The 14,599-nt window shown below is 42.8% G+C and overlaps 1 non-coding gene across 1 annotated transcript; it reads left to right on the forward strand.

Moving 5' to 3' along the window:
* TRNAK-CUU lies at window positions 280-352 on the forward strand. Its single transcript has one exon. It is a non-coding gene; the product is annotated as a tRNA-Lys (tRNA).

The following is a 14,599-nucleotide window of genomic DNA, read 5'->3' on the forward strand; positions in this document are numbered from 1 at the left end:
TGTGTAAAAATCTACTAAATTGCAATAGATAGTAGATTTAACCCATAATTTTAAAAATATAATGAGTTTAATACTAAAGATCTTAAATATTGAATTCATAGAATTTAAATTCTGAATTCGCCTCTCATAATGATTGTCAACAACAACTAGTAAGCCGTGTGATTGTCTTTTCTTCTTCTTTTCCTCAGCAGTTTGATTGTCTTTATAAGAGGCGAGAAAAGACCCTTTTTTGGCAGTATAATCCAATAATTATAAATAATAAGCAAATCCTAACCGAAAGCCCGTCTAGCTCAGTTGGTAGAGCGCAAGGCTCTTAACCTTGTGGTCGTGGGTTCGAGCCCCACGGTGGGCGTTATTATTTTTTAAATTTTTTCTACTAAGTTTTAATGAGATTTGCAGTATATGGAAGAATAATAAATATTTGCACTCTTTTTGGGGGGGAAAAAACAGAAGATTTGCAGATATGCACTTGGCCTTGCCCTGTCATTGGCGTACCGCATTTAATACCTTTTTTTTTTTTGGCATTTTCTAAGTAAATTTATTCACCATTTCATATCTCATAAAGGATCGCATTGATCTTATCAAAGCAAGGGGTCACAACTCACATCAAGGTCCCTAGATTCGAGGTTCCTATATACTTCCTTCGGTCCAAAATAAGTGATTTTTTGGCTTTTTTTTTTGTGATCCAAAATAAGTGATTTTTCCAGATTTCANTTTAATTATTATTTTTTTCCTACATTGTCCTTGGAGTAAATAGTGTTGGAATATGTGTTAGGAGTATTTATGTGAGATAGTAAAGGTTAATATGGTCAATTTCATTGCTAATTAATGCTAAAAGATGGATTTCTTAATCTGTGTGAAAACATACCAAACAATCTACTTTATTTGGACCGGAGGGAATAATGGGAATTATTGAAGTGTGAAGCTAATGGGACTTCTTATTTTCCAAGACAAGATATCTAAAGAAAATAAATATTCCAGATCGATGATATTATGATAAATATACTCGCTTCGTTACAAAAAGATTATCCTAATTTGATTTGATATAAACTTTAATAAATAAGGAAAGACTTTTGAGATATATGGTATTAAATAAGTCATACCATTTGTGTTTTGTAAAACTTTTGAAACAGGTGGTCTTAAAACTGCTACAAAACATTTGTGGAGCTATAAATGCTTTTTATTAAGAAAATAGTGAAAGCTGTCAGTCAATCTTTTTGAAATAGACTAATAGAAAAATAAAGTCAGAAACAAAAGAACTACCTAAAGATGATCAAAAAGCAAAAGAAAAAAAAATTAAAAAATTATTCATATGGCAAAGAGAGAAAACAATCTATAAAATGGGGCAAGGTTGTATGGAGCATTAACAAGAGTGAAAGAGTGCTGCAGTGGGAATGGGCTGGGCCTGCCATGCTCCATTGCAATTACTCAACCTGTCCACCTAAATCACCAATCCTCACACAAGTGGAAAGTTGAAAAAGAAATTGAGATTTTAAGTGTTGTATAAAATTATTACTATATTTCTCACATTACCATATTAAACTTGATATGAAAGTTACTTATTATTATAAATTCACTTAATATATATTGTCGGTGCACTGAACTTAGAGGCAACATGAAATTATTTGAGTTTATTTGTACATTATAGGTGTTCTGACGTCCACTATAGGTGTCTGGATATTTTAAGACTTCTAGTTGCATATGATATAGTTTTTGAGAGGGGCGTGAACTAGTTTGTTTTGTCCTCGTTTTGTATAGCTACTCGGTAATTAATAAAAGTAAATTAATTGCCAAAAAAGAGAGAACTTAGACTCAAAAATATAGAAGGAACATATAGTATAAACAAAAGGGTTGTCACAATTTAATGGATGGCTGCAAAATGCCGTTGATCTCCCTAGTGCTACTCTATTATTCACAAGAATTATTAACGCTGAAGAGTATAGCTCCAAGAATTATTCACTTCAAAAATTGGTCAGTTTATGAAAAGGATTTAAAATATTTCAATTTCTTAATCATCCCATTTTCTATACCGTGGTGAGAATCTTCAACTATATTTTATTAAATTATGCCTTGGGTTAAATTACTCGAATTAATAAGCATTGTTAATTGGGTTCAATTAACAGTAACTTGTTATTCAAAAACATAGTCATTAGATTCCGGAATCAGACATTTCTCTGTAATTCTTGACATGTGTGCCTTTTTATTTATTTCTAGTAAAAAACCTAAGATTCTTAGACGGGAATACCTCACTACTTTTCAAATTATTTAATCAAGTTTATTACAACTTGGTATATGATCCGTTTTTCACTTTTTCTTTTTTCTAAATGAACAAAACGGGCAAGATTAAAGGGTTGTATATGTTGTTAAATCTGTGATTGATGATGAGCTTGAAGCTCGATCTGGAGCTTCAATGGAGTCCTTCTAGAGCGAAAGAGAAATCATGAAAGAGAAACAGGAATTGGAAAAGTGAAAGCTCACTCTCATTTCTCAGTGTAGTACAAAGTATATACATGTGTAATACCAAAGATACAACTAATGCTGAGCTGGCCCACTAACTAACCCTACTAAATGTACAACTAACTAACATTAAATATAAACATATAATTATACAAGTCTCAACATCAGAGCTCAAGCATCCATTACCTTTGAACAGATTTAGTAAATTAATATAGGTAATTATAAAAATATTTAAATAAATATTAAGTGAACACTCACAAATAAATTTCTTTTCCTTCTCTTTTTTGGAATTTTTATGACTTTAAAATTCCGAATTCGACACTCCTTCGAAGCTAGGCAAGGTTGCTCTAACACCCTCTTTTTAAATGCACTTTTCTCGCGCAAGGGATCAATCACCATTTTATTCTCAACTAGTCTGGTCAATATCAATCGTAACACATCACATAATGAAGTGATTTATAGCAAAACAAATATTTACATAATTTATTTTACATCATAAATTTTAATAATTTTTCTTTCTTTTTTATATTTTATATCCAATCAAACACTATAACATAAGTTAAAACGAAAAGAAGTATTATTCTAAATTTTAAATTTATAATTTAAAAAGTAAAGCAAAATTTAACACTAAAAACTTTATAAAGTTATTTAAATTTGAACAGTAGTGCATTGGATTCGGAGCTCTCTGCCTTACACGTACCTATGAAATCCAGCAATCCATGTGCTTCATAAAAACAAAAGCAAGTGGCTTCGCTGTTTTACGGTGAGAAAAACATTCAACCAGAATTTGTAATAGGAAATTTAAGTACATGAGATAATGATAGAAACAGTCACTCTCCAATAGATTCTTATGTCAGTAGATTTCTTTCCGCGTGGGTCCTTGCCTCTTTTGTCTTCTCCCCTTTAATGATAATTTCAAAAACATTAATTTTTGTATATTTATGCTTGTTTTGAGCCGAAAGTAAATAGTAACTCTTTATGTAAGGGATATGAGTTCATGTGAACCCATACTTCTCTCCTTAAATTATGAATAATAATATTATATTTTTTAAAATATACATGTATGATTTCATGCTCAAAGACTCTTATGGTGTAATTATTTATTGTGTGTACTGTTTGAGCAAATAATTGCTAAACCAATCGATAACAAATTAATGGGGTGAATCTTATTTGAGCTTAATAAATCTTAGATCAAATAAAACGAAAGTCTAATACAAATAGAAGAATTTAGTAAGGCTAACCAGTGAACTTAATGACAGTGTATATAATATCATAAATGCGCAATGAATGCAAGAAACGACAATGGTTATAATGAGAAGGAACTGTCACCCAATGATTATGTGATTGGGTGATTCTTCCTTTTTGTCGACACAAAAAGGGTCTGCAGCTGATATGAATGTGGAATCTAAAGGTTTATGGATGAAGGTTAAACAACATGTGCTTAGATAAAGTAAATAAGATAATTCTTTCGTACATTCCCTCTCTTCTCTTACAATGTGTTCTTCGATAAAGGCAGATCCCCTTCTTGTTTACTATCTCATCCTATTTATAAGGGACATTTCCCAAAAAAATCTTAAAAGTACAACATAAAGAATATCCAACATGCATATTCTTCATGTCCTTTCTAAGTTTAAACTACCGATACTATCTTATTTTGGCTGCCCGCCTCTGGTCGTCGTCCTTTGCCACAACGATCGTCAGTCGTTGTGTTGTAGTGACTCCGTCCCATGCCTTGCTAATCCGTTGTCGTGGTTGCCAAATTTGGACCAATATAGTTAGTCCCTCCGCTTGTTGAGGCGTGGCCCTGCACGTCCTTGATAAGCGGATATCATCCGTTTTCGTTGGAGAATTTAGCTGTTGAATTGCGCCGGTTTGGTCAAGGCCGAGAGAGAGACACGTCCCATGTAGTCCTGATTGATGTAGTTATCAGGATATGACGTCACTCCCACGCGCGTCATCATTACGCACCTTCCCGAGACAGCGTCCGATTGCTTGTCGCTTTGGTTTTAGCGCCATTGGCAGTCTTCTACTTCGATTCTCGCGCCATCCAACCCTATAAATAGGCGAAGGTTTTGTTTTTTCAGAGACTTTTAGCCATTTCCTTCCTTGTGTATACATTGCCCCCTTTGATTATCTTTCTCGGTTCTTTAGCTCAGTTCCCGTAGCTCTACTTCTCATTTTTTCGTTCAGTCACCGTTCCTCATTCTAGGATTACCAACACACCTTATATTATCAAGATTCCTCGAACTCACCGTGCAAGTGATGAGGTTTCCGATGCCACTCCGTTATCCATGGCCCTTCCATCCGGTAGCGAGGATGTAGCGGTTGAGGAGGGTGATAGTTTCCCCACCGTGGAAGAGATACTCCCAAGAAACCCTATGTTCAGGAACGATTTCCAGAAGGAGCCTGCTCCTTCCCCCGTTCCGGTGATCTCCGAGACCGGTCCAACTCACATAAATGAACTCCGTTCTACGTACAATATTCTTCCTTACGTCGAGATGGTTCCAGCCTGGGAGGACCTCGTGGAGGTCCACAGACCGGGATATTGTGCTTTTTACGTGTATCCTTTTGTGATCGGTCATACCCTCCCTCTCCTTCCGTTGGCGGAGGAGTTCTATCGATTCTACGAAGTCTGCCCGGCGCAGCTATCTCCGTATACTTATAAGATTTTTCTGGTGCTGACGAAGTATGCGGAGTTGGCTGGGTGTGAGGTTGGCATTTACCACCTTTTACATTTGCTTTCCCCGAGTATTCATAGGGGTACCATGATACATCTGCGACATCGTGGGACCAGGGGGTTGGTGGTTGGAACTGACGACAGGGCAAGCCGAAAGTTTTGGCACAAATATTTCTTCATCAAAACGGAGCATTTGGTATCGGACCCTGCTGGATTTCCAGAGTAGTGGAATCACAACCGTAGGTGTTGGTAGCGTACGCCTGTTGTTTACTTTCGTTCTTTCTAATTTTTATTTACTTGTGACTTTTCTGTGCAACTGAGAGACGTGCACCCTTTCCTGTCGTCAGCATTGAGGATTGGATAGCTCGGGTGTTACCTTACGTGGTGGTGACTCGAGATTGGCCTGCCTTTCTCAAACGCTTTGGGCCAAAAGTTTCGTCGGGTAAGTGTTCCTTTTGCTCTGGCCTTCGGTTGTTTGTCGTTGTTTATTGATACGACCTCTTTGTGGTGATAGGTCGTAGGGTTTCCAAGAAGAAGGCTTCGATCCCGGCATTTCGCCAGGCCGTCGTATCGGCGAGGATGCAATTTACCTTAGCTGAGTCCGTCCGAGGAGATCGTACTCAAACTGTACCAACAAGGGACTCTCCTTATGCAGTTGTTGTACGGGATGAGATCTCTTATCGGCCTGTCTACCACCTCGTGGATGAGCCTTCCAACGGGGATGAATCACCGTCGAGGAAAAGGAGGAGGGTGGATCTTCGGAAGGCCATCGCTACCGATCTTGAAAAGAAAAGAGTTGTTACTTCGGGAATGGCGTCCTCACCTAGGTCAGGTACAGGGGTTGTTTTTATGGCGGATGCCATTTTGCCGGGGAGATCCCCTAGGACCGAAGGGGCATGTCAAGGTGGGGGAACTGTACGATCTGCCGAGGGTGGTGCGTCGTCTGCTGTCGGAGGAGGTGGAGTGGTGCATGCCGAGGACAATGGTTCAGGTTCGGACGTCGATCCCGAAGATGTGCGAGCTTTCTTGGAGCGACATACTCGCGTGGAAGTATGGACAGAGGGTCCTGACTGACACATAGTCATTCCCGTGGATTTTGACATGCTAGCGAATTCCGAGCAGGCAGCATCGGCGTTTGCCCCTATATGCGCTGCTTTCGAGAGTACAACACTTAAGGCGATGAGTGACGCAGAGCTATCGCGTAGTATTTCCGGCATGGCTTTGCGGGTAAGCATTTTTCTCTCTTCTTTTTGTTTTTGAATTTGTTTTTTATACGTATTCTACTTAAGCCGGTATTCTTTCCTCTGCATGTTAGACTCTCATCATGGAGATCGAGTGCGATCGGAGGGATGGGCGGAGGACGACTGTTTTTGGGAAAGTGGCCTCTAAATACAAGGAGTATCACACTAAGCATCGTGCATTGGCCGATGTCTTCATTCAGGACAACAATTTTCAGTTGTTCCGTGACGGGCTTAAGTAGAAGGAGGAAGAGTTGGCGCAAAAGCTCGAAGAGCTGAAAGAACGGGACGAAGAGCTGATGAAGGCCATTGCCCGATGTAGTGAACTTGAGGCGGCTCTTAAGGCCAAGGAGGACGAGTTTGAGTTGTGCAAGGGGGTGATGGCCGAGAACACCAAACTTCAAGCGCGGATGGCCACCTTAACTGCTAAACTTGATCGACGGGAGGCGGAGGCTGTCAATTTGAGGGGCGAGCTGAGTGTTAAGGCTGATGGATTGGCTCGTGCTGAAAGGGATAGGGCGACTGCCGTCTCTAAGGTAGCGGCTTTGGAAGACGCCCTTCGCGTCTGTAGGTCTGAGCGGAACAATGAGATGGAAACGTCCGCGCTCAAGGTAGCGAGGTTTGAGGAACGGGTCCGAGATCTGGAGGCGGAGTTGTCCGTGTTGAACGAACAAGTTATTGCTTTGAAGGGGGAGGAAGTGCGACGGCAGTCGCAACCCTCTACGTCTCATGTTGCGGCTTATCCCGTCATGCCGGGGGAATTATATGAGATGTGGGTCCACGCCGAGGCTCAACTTGACGTGTACAAGTCCCTGCAAGCCAAGGGAAAGGTTTCCGAGTCGGAACTTCGGGATGTGCGTGTTAAAGCACGTGCAGCTCGTGAGGCTTGTGGTTACGACCCCGACACGCCTGGAGTTGACGACGTTCATGATGATGATGATGCAGACAGGCTCGCCTCCGGTTCTTGGTATAATAAGGAGTATGCCATGGGGGACGATGTGGCGTAGGACTTTGTTGTATTCGTTTTTTGCTTTGCTATTTTTGTGAGGGCGTCTTTGAGCCCTTTGTAAAAAACTCTTGTAATATATTAGTTGTAATGGAACGATTACTTTTTTTTGTGTACCTCTGAATTGTTATTTTGTTTGTGAGGGGGTCCCGAGCTTTTCAGCCTCGTGTGATGTTTTGTAGTAGACGATCGTAGATCTTAATAACTCGAACAAGGTTGTATAAAGTGATTCAGGGGACGTCGGATGTCAAGTAATCCAGGCGACGTTGAATGTTAAACGATTCAGTCTCGCGAATATCAAGTAATCCGAGCGACATCGAATATTAAACGATTCGAGCGATGTCGAATTTTTTATTTGGCGATGGCCTTTGGCCATTGGAGTGTCATTTCGAGTTGGTCGAAATGTTAACTCGTAGTATTTAGAGCGAGGTCGAATGTTTCGTTTGGCGATGGCCTTTGGCCGTATGGGTGTTATTTCGAGTTGGTCGAAATGTTAATCCGTTGTGATTTGAGCGAGGTCGAATGTTCCGTTTGACGATGGCCTTTGGCCGTAGGGGTGTTATTTTGAGTAGGTCGAAATGTCATAATTCGAGCAAGGTCGAATACTTCATTTGGCGATGGCCTTTGGCCGTAGGGGTATTATTTCGAGTTGGTCGAAATGTTAACCCGTTGTAATTCGAGCGAGGTCAAATATTAAAATGTTTTTTTGTTTTGTTCCGTTGGAGAATATCTTGGAGTAAACAAAAAAGGTGATGCTTTAATTCATTTACTGGAGTATTGTACATGTCGGTTTCATACATATATTGGAGAAGTTTCCTTGTATCTAGTCCCTTTATCGTTCAGCCTGGACAGGTCATCGGCAGGCGAGGCGATGAATTATATTGTGAACTTCGCGACGTCTCCCTCGTCGCCTCGTTAAAAACCTCCCCGAGAAAACCCAATTGGGACAAAACCCGGGTGAGGGAAAAAGAGTACGACTTGGGGGGCGTCATTTTTCAGAAGTTGAAGTGTTTGAGATGGGCAACATTCCAGTTGTTTTGTAGTAGTTTTCCTTCCATTGTTTCTAGTTGGAATGCCCCTTTGCTTGCTACCGCTGTGATTTTGTACAGCCTGTCCCAATTTGTTCCCAGTTTTCCTTCTTTTGGGTCTTTGGTCGCTTGTGTTTTGGCCTTGAGGACATAGTCCCCGACTTTGAGTGGTCGTATTTTGGCCTTCTTGTTGTAGTACCTTTCCGCCTGTTGTTTTTGTCTACCATCCTTACATAAGCCATGTCTCTCCGTTCTTCTACTTCGTCGAGGTCTTGTTTTCTGTTCTTGTCGTTGTTTGGTCCGCTTTCATTGGAGTATCTCAGGCTAGTTTCTCCGACCTCAACGGGTATAACGGTGTCAGTCCCATAGACTAATGAATATGGCGTATCGCTTGTGATTGTTTTTGGCGTGGTGCGGTAAGCCCATAATACCTCTAGTAGCAGTTCCGACCATAGCCCTTCGGCGTCCTCAAGCTTTTTCTTTAGGATATCCAATATTGTTTTGTTGGAGGATTCGGCTTGACCGTTGCCAGCGGATGGTATGGCGTGGAGAGTATTCGCTTGATGTGCCATTTTTCGAAGAACTCGGTCATCTTTTTTTAGGTGAACTAAGATCCATTGTCGCAGTTGATTTCTTTGGGGATGCCGAAGCGGCATATGATGTTTTTCCATATGAATGTGATGACTTCCTGTTCGCGTATTTGGGAGAACGCACCTGCTTCCACCCATTTGGAAAAGAAGTCAGTTAAAACTAAAAGGAAACGTGTCTTACCTCACCCTGCTGGGAGGGGTCCAACGATGTCTATTCCCCATTTGATGAACGGCCATGGTGCAGTGACGGAGTGGAGGAGTTCGCCCGCTTGGTGTATCATAGGCGCGTACTTTTGGCACTGCTCACATCTCTTGACGTAATCCGCGGCTTCCCTTTTCATAGTGGGCCAATAATATCCTGCCCGAATGAGGCACCTGACGAGGGCTCGGTTGCTTGTATGGGCACCACAGTGACCCTCGTGTACTTCTTCGAGCACGCGCCTTGTTTGATTTGGCCCTAGGCATTTTGCTAAAGGGCCGCCGATTGTTCTCTTGTAAAGGTCGTGATTTATGAGGCTGTACCTGGCCGCCTGCATTCGAAGCTTTTTGGCTTCCTTTTTGTCTTGCGGGAGTGTTCCCTCCTGTAAATATGTCATGATGCGGTTGCGCCAATCCCAAGTCAAATTTATAGAATGTACCTCAATTTGGTCTATTGGAGAGTGGAGAAGGGTGACCACATTTTCCTTGGCGATATTTTTGGCTGTTGCTGCCAGTTTGGCGAGGCCATCTGCTTCGATATTTTGCGCCCGGGGTATTTGGTCGAGTCGACATTCATCGAATTCTGGCAGTAGTTTATGGATTTCTGCCCTATATTTCTGTAGCCTTTGCTCCTTGATTTGGAAAGTCCCAGTAACTTGGTTAACGACGAGTTGTGAGTTGCACCTGAGGACGACTCGTCGTGCACCATATTTGAGGGCCAGTTTCAGTCCTGCAATTATGGCCTCGTACTCGACTTCGTTGTTAGTCATTTCGGGGCACCATATAAAATGGCGAATCACTTTGCCTGTTAGGACTTCAAGTACGAGTCCCAGTCCAGACCCCGACGCATTAGATGCGCCGTCGGTATAGAAGACCCAGAGGTCGGGTTTCCCAGGGGAGGCGCGAAGTGGTTCCTGCTCGACCTCGGACAATATTTCGGCACTAAAGTCGGCGAGTACCTGCGACTTTATCGCTGTTCGCGGCTGATATGTTATATCGTGCTCGCTCAATTCTATGGCCCATTTGGCCACTCTTCCCGACAATTCGGGTTTATGCAGGATGCTCCTGAGAGGGAAAGTCGTCACCGCCGATATGGGGTGACACTGAAAATATGGTCTAAGCTTTCTTAAAGCTATGACCAATGCCAGAGCCAATTTTTTCGAGGTGGGGATACCTCGTTTCGGCGCCAACTAAGGTTATGCTGATATAATAAATCGGAGATTGCGTACCTTTGTTTTCGCGGACCAAAATTGCGCTTACCGCGACTTTTGAGACGGCTAGGTAGACTAGGAGGCGTTCGTCGGGTTCTGCTTTAGCGAGTAGTGGCGGTGAGGACAAGTAGGCCTTTTGTTTTCTCAGGGCCTTGATACAATCTGAATTCCACTGGAGCCCGTCGTCTTTCTTGAGCACGTTGAAAAATTTATGGCATCTGTCGGATGACCGTGAGATGAACCTCGACAGGGCGACTATCCGGCCAATCAGTTTTTGTACCTGTTTTTTGCTGGTTAATATTTTGGGTATTCCTTCGACGGCTTTGATCTGGTCTGGATTGACCTCGATGCCTCTTTGTGATACAAAGAAACCGAGGAATTTTCCTGAGGTTACGCCGAAGACGCATTTTTCGGGATTTAGCTTCATTCCATATCGTCTTAATATGCCGAAGGCTTCTATAAGGTGGTCGATGTCGTCCTCTTTCCTTTTGGATTTGACCAGCATGTCGTCGATGTAAACTTCCATCGTTTTGCCGACTTGGTCTTTAAACATTTTGGTGACAACCTTTGATACGTGGCCCCTGCATTCTTCAGCCGGAATGGCATGACTTTGTAACAATACGTTCCCTGATGGGTGATGAAAGCAGTTTTCTCCTGGTCCTCCTCCTCCATGAGGATTTGGTTGTAACCCGAGTAGGCATCCAAAAAGCTTAGCAGTTCGTGACCTGCTGTTGCATCGATGAGTTGGTCGATATGAGGCAGGGGAAATGAGTCTTTCGGACATGCCTTGTTCAGATTTGTGAAATCTACGCACATCCGCCATTTCCCATTTTTCTGTTTTACCATGACCACATTTACGACCCATTGGGGATATTTCGATTCTCGGATAGAACCGTTGGCGAGCAGCTTATCAACTTCCACGCTGACGGCCTCGTTGATTGCGGCATTGAACTTTCTCCTTATTTTCCGCACTGGTGGATAGAGCGGGTCGACATTCAACTTATGCGTGGTGATGTCTTTCGGAATACCTGGCATATCTGAATGGGAGAAAGCAAACAGGTCGGCATTGTTAGTTAGGAATTTATGAAATATACCTGGTTCCGAGAGATTATGCCCGATATAAGCTTTCTTTGTGATGTCGCTGTTGTTTATTTGGACGGGATCTAGATCTTTTATCCTCGACTCAGCAGCTTCCACGATGTCGGGATCTTTGATAACCTCCGTCTGTACGTCAGATTTGGTTCCCGACATCGCTGATTGCTATGCTTCCGCGTTGACTCCCTTTAATTGCCAGGTGTGTGTGCAATCCTGGGCGATACGATAGCATTCTTGAGCAGTGCGTTGTTCGCCTCGGAGGCTGAATATTCCCCATGGGGTAGGGAACTTGATCACTTGATAGAGACTTGACGGGATGGCCCTCATGGCGTGTATCCACGGTTGTCCTATGATGGCGTTGTAAGTTGTATCCTGGTCCATGATATGAAAAGTTGTTTCCAAGGTGACTCCCCCGGCTAAAACAGGTAGCACTATTTCTCTAGAAGATCGCTCGACTGCATTATTAAAACCCATTAGTGTTATACAACGCGTTATTATCTTATCCTCGAGCCTCATCTGTACGAGGACCCGGGGATGGATAATACGCGCGCCGCTTCTGTCATCCACCATTATTCTTTTTACATCAGTATCCGAAATACGTAGAGTAATAACAAGAGCATCGTAATGAAGGAAAGTCAAACCATCAATATCTGACTTGTCGGGTGATACTATCTTCGAGGTCATCGTACCGTTCATGAGTGATCGACCGCTTGAGTTTGTGTGTGGTGGTGAATTTCACATGGTTGATTGCTGCCCCGTCGCCTCCACGATGATCATTTGGATAGTGCGGGCGAGAGAGGGGGGCTTTGGAGGTCCCTGGGGTTGTTCGCGTCCACGGGCAAAGTTGGCCCGCCCTCGGTCGCTCATTAACTCTTTCAGGTGTCCCTGGTTCAGCATTTTCACAACCTCCTGCCGCAGACCTATGCAGTCTTCGGTCTTATGTCCCCGCTCCTGGTGAAATTCATAGAGAGCGTTCAATTTCCGAGTGTTCGGATCGGATTTCATCTTTTGCGGCCATTGTACCTTCTTGCCGAGCTTCTCCAGTGCGTACACTATTTCTGAAGGGGAAACACAAAAATTGTGAGCAGATAATAGTTGAGGCATATCTCTTTCGTTCTGCTGAGTCCCTGTGTGATGGGGCAGGCGATCCGTGTGATGAGGTGGTGGTAGAGCGGCTGTTCTGATGTAGGGCTGATGTCTTCGGCCGAAACGGGGACCCAATTGATCCCTTCGACCGTCATTATGGCGATCTTTCCTTGATTCTGCTTGAAGTGACGTCAGTCGTTGGATCGGATCGTTGAGGTCGTCCTCGTCGACTCTTACCTTGGCGCAATAGGCATTGTGAATTTCTTCCCAAGTGGTAGGAGGATATTTCTTGAGTCTGCTCAATTGTTTTCTGGTTGCTCTCGATCCGTTCCTGCTCAACCCGTTCTGGAAGACCGCTACCGCCATCCCCTCTGATACATTTGGTAGGCTCATTCTCACCCTGTTAAACCAGGTGAGGAAGTCTCTGAGTCCCTCGCCAGGTGATTGCCTAACGGTGAATATATCGTTCACCCTGACTTCCGCCTTTTTAGCCCATGCTTGAGCGATGACAAACTTGTCTTCCATTTCCTCGAACGTTGCTATCGACCGCGGCGGCAATTGTGAGTACCAGGTTAGGGCTCCCCCTGTTAGGGTTTCGCCGAATTTTTTCAGTAGTACTGACGGTACTTGCTCCTTCGAAAGGTCATTGCCCTTTACTGCTGTGGCGTAATGAACGATGTGATCCTCTAGGTCTGTAGTGCCATCGTATATCTTCAGATACGGTGGCATTTTGAAGGTTTTTGGAATGGCATGGGGTGCTGCTCCTTCGCTATACGGCTGTTCGACGAATCGACCAGCGTCTCGTTTCGATAATAACTTTGGGGCATCTGGTATTTTATCGACCCTTTCTTGATGCTCCTTCATCCTTGTTTTTGTTTTCCATTTCTTCCATTTTCTTCCGAATGGCTGTGAGTGCGTCATTACCTGCATCATCAGTGGCGTGAGTGTTACCTGTTTGGGGGGCCTCTTGTTCACCAGTGGTGGTTATGATATCTACGTGTGTGGTATCCCTGTTCTCCCTTTGGACTGGTTTATCGAGTATGTTGTTCAGAGTGCTTGTTAGCCACTCTTCCAGTAGTCTTTTTATTGCTGGTGGTGCTTCCTCTGTTGTTGACGTGGAGGCACCCTTTTCGCGTGAAGTAGTTATGCTTTCGCGGCTGGAGGGGGGGGGGGGGGAAGCACTCCGCTTGGGTGTGGCATTCGGTGTCGCGTTTTCATTGTTTTCTCTGCCATCTTCATTGATGGTGTTCAAGATGTTGGTAGTGAGACCTGCTATCGTCTTCAACCTCGCATCTTCTTTTCCTGCCATTGTTTGTGGTGCAAACGAGGAAGAGATGTGCTTTTTTCTTTATGATTCAGAAAGAATTATAGCTTCAACTAGAAACCTCACCACAGACGGCGCCAAATTGTTTGAGCAAATAATTGCTAAACCAATCAATAACAAAATAACGGGGTGAATCTTAGTTGAGCTTAATAAATCCTAGATCAAACAAAACGAAAGTCTAATACAACGAGAAGAATTTAGTAAGGCTGACCGGTGAACTTAATGATAGTGTATATAATATCATAAATGCGCAACGAATGCAAGAAACGTCAATGGTTATAATGAGAAGGAAGCGTCACCCAATGATTATGTGATTCTTCCTTTTGTCGACACAAAAAGGGTCTGCAGCTGATATGAATGAGAATCTAAAGATTTATGGATGAAGGTTAAACAACATGTGCTTAGATAAAGTGAATAAGATAATTCTTTCTTATATTCCCTCTCTTTTCTCACAATGTGTTCTTCGAAAAAGGCAAATCCCCTTCTTGTTTACTATCTCCTCCTATTTATAAGGGACATTTGCCAATAAACCCTAAAAAGTACAACATAAAGAATATCCAACATGCATATTCTTCCTGTCCTTTCTAAGTTTAAATTACCGATACTATCTTATTTCGGGCAGTGGTTGCCAAATTTGGACCAATACATGTACCTCTACAAATGAAATAGACGGTTCAAATATATATATA

The sequence above is a fragment of the Nicotiana attenuata genome, chromosome 5 (assembly GCF_001879085.1).
Source record: "Nicotiana attenuata strain UT chromosome 5, NIATTr2, whole genome shotgun sequence".
In the NCBI taxonomy this organism is placed as follows: Eukaryota; Viridiplantae; Streptophyta; class Magnoliopsida; order Solanales; family Solanaceae; genus Nicotiana; species Nicotiana attenuata.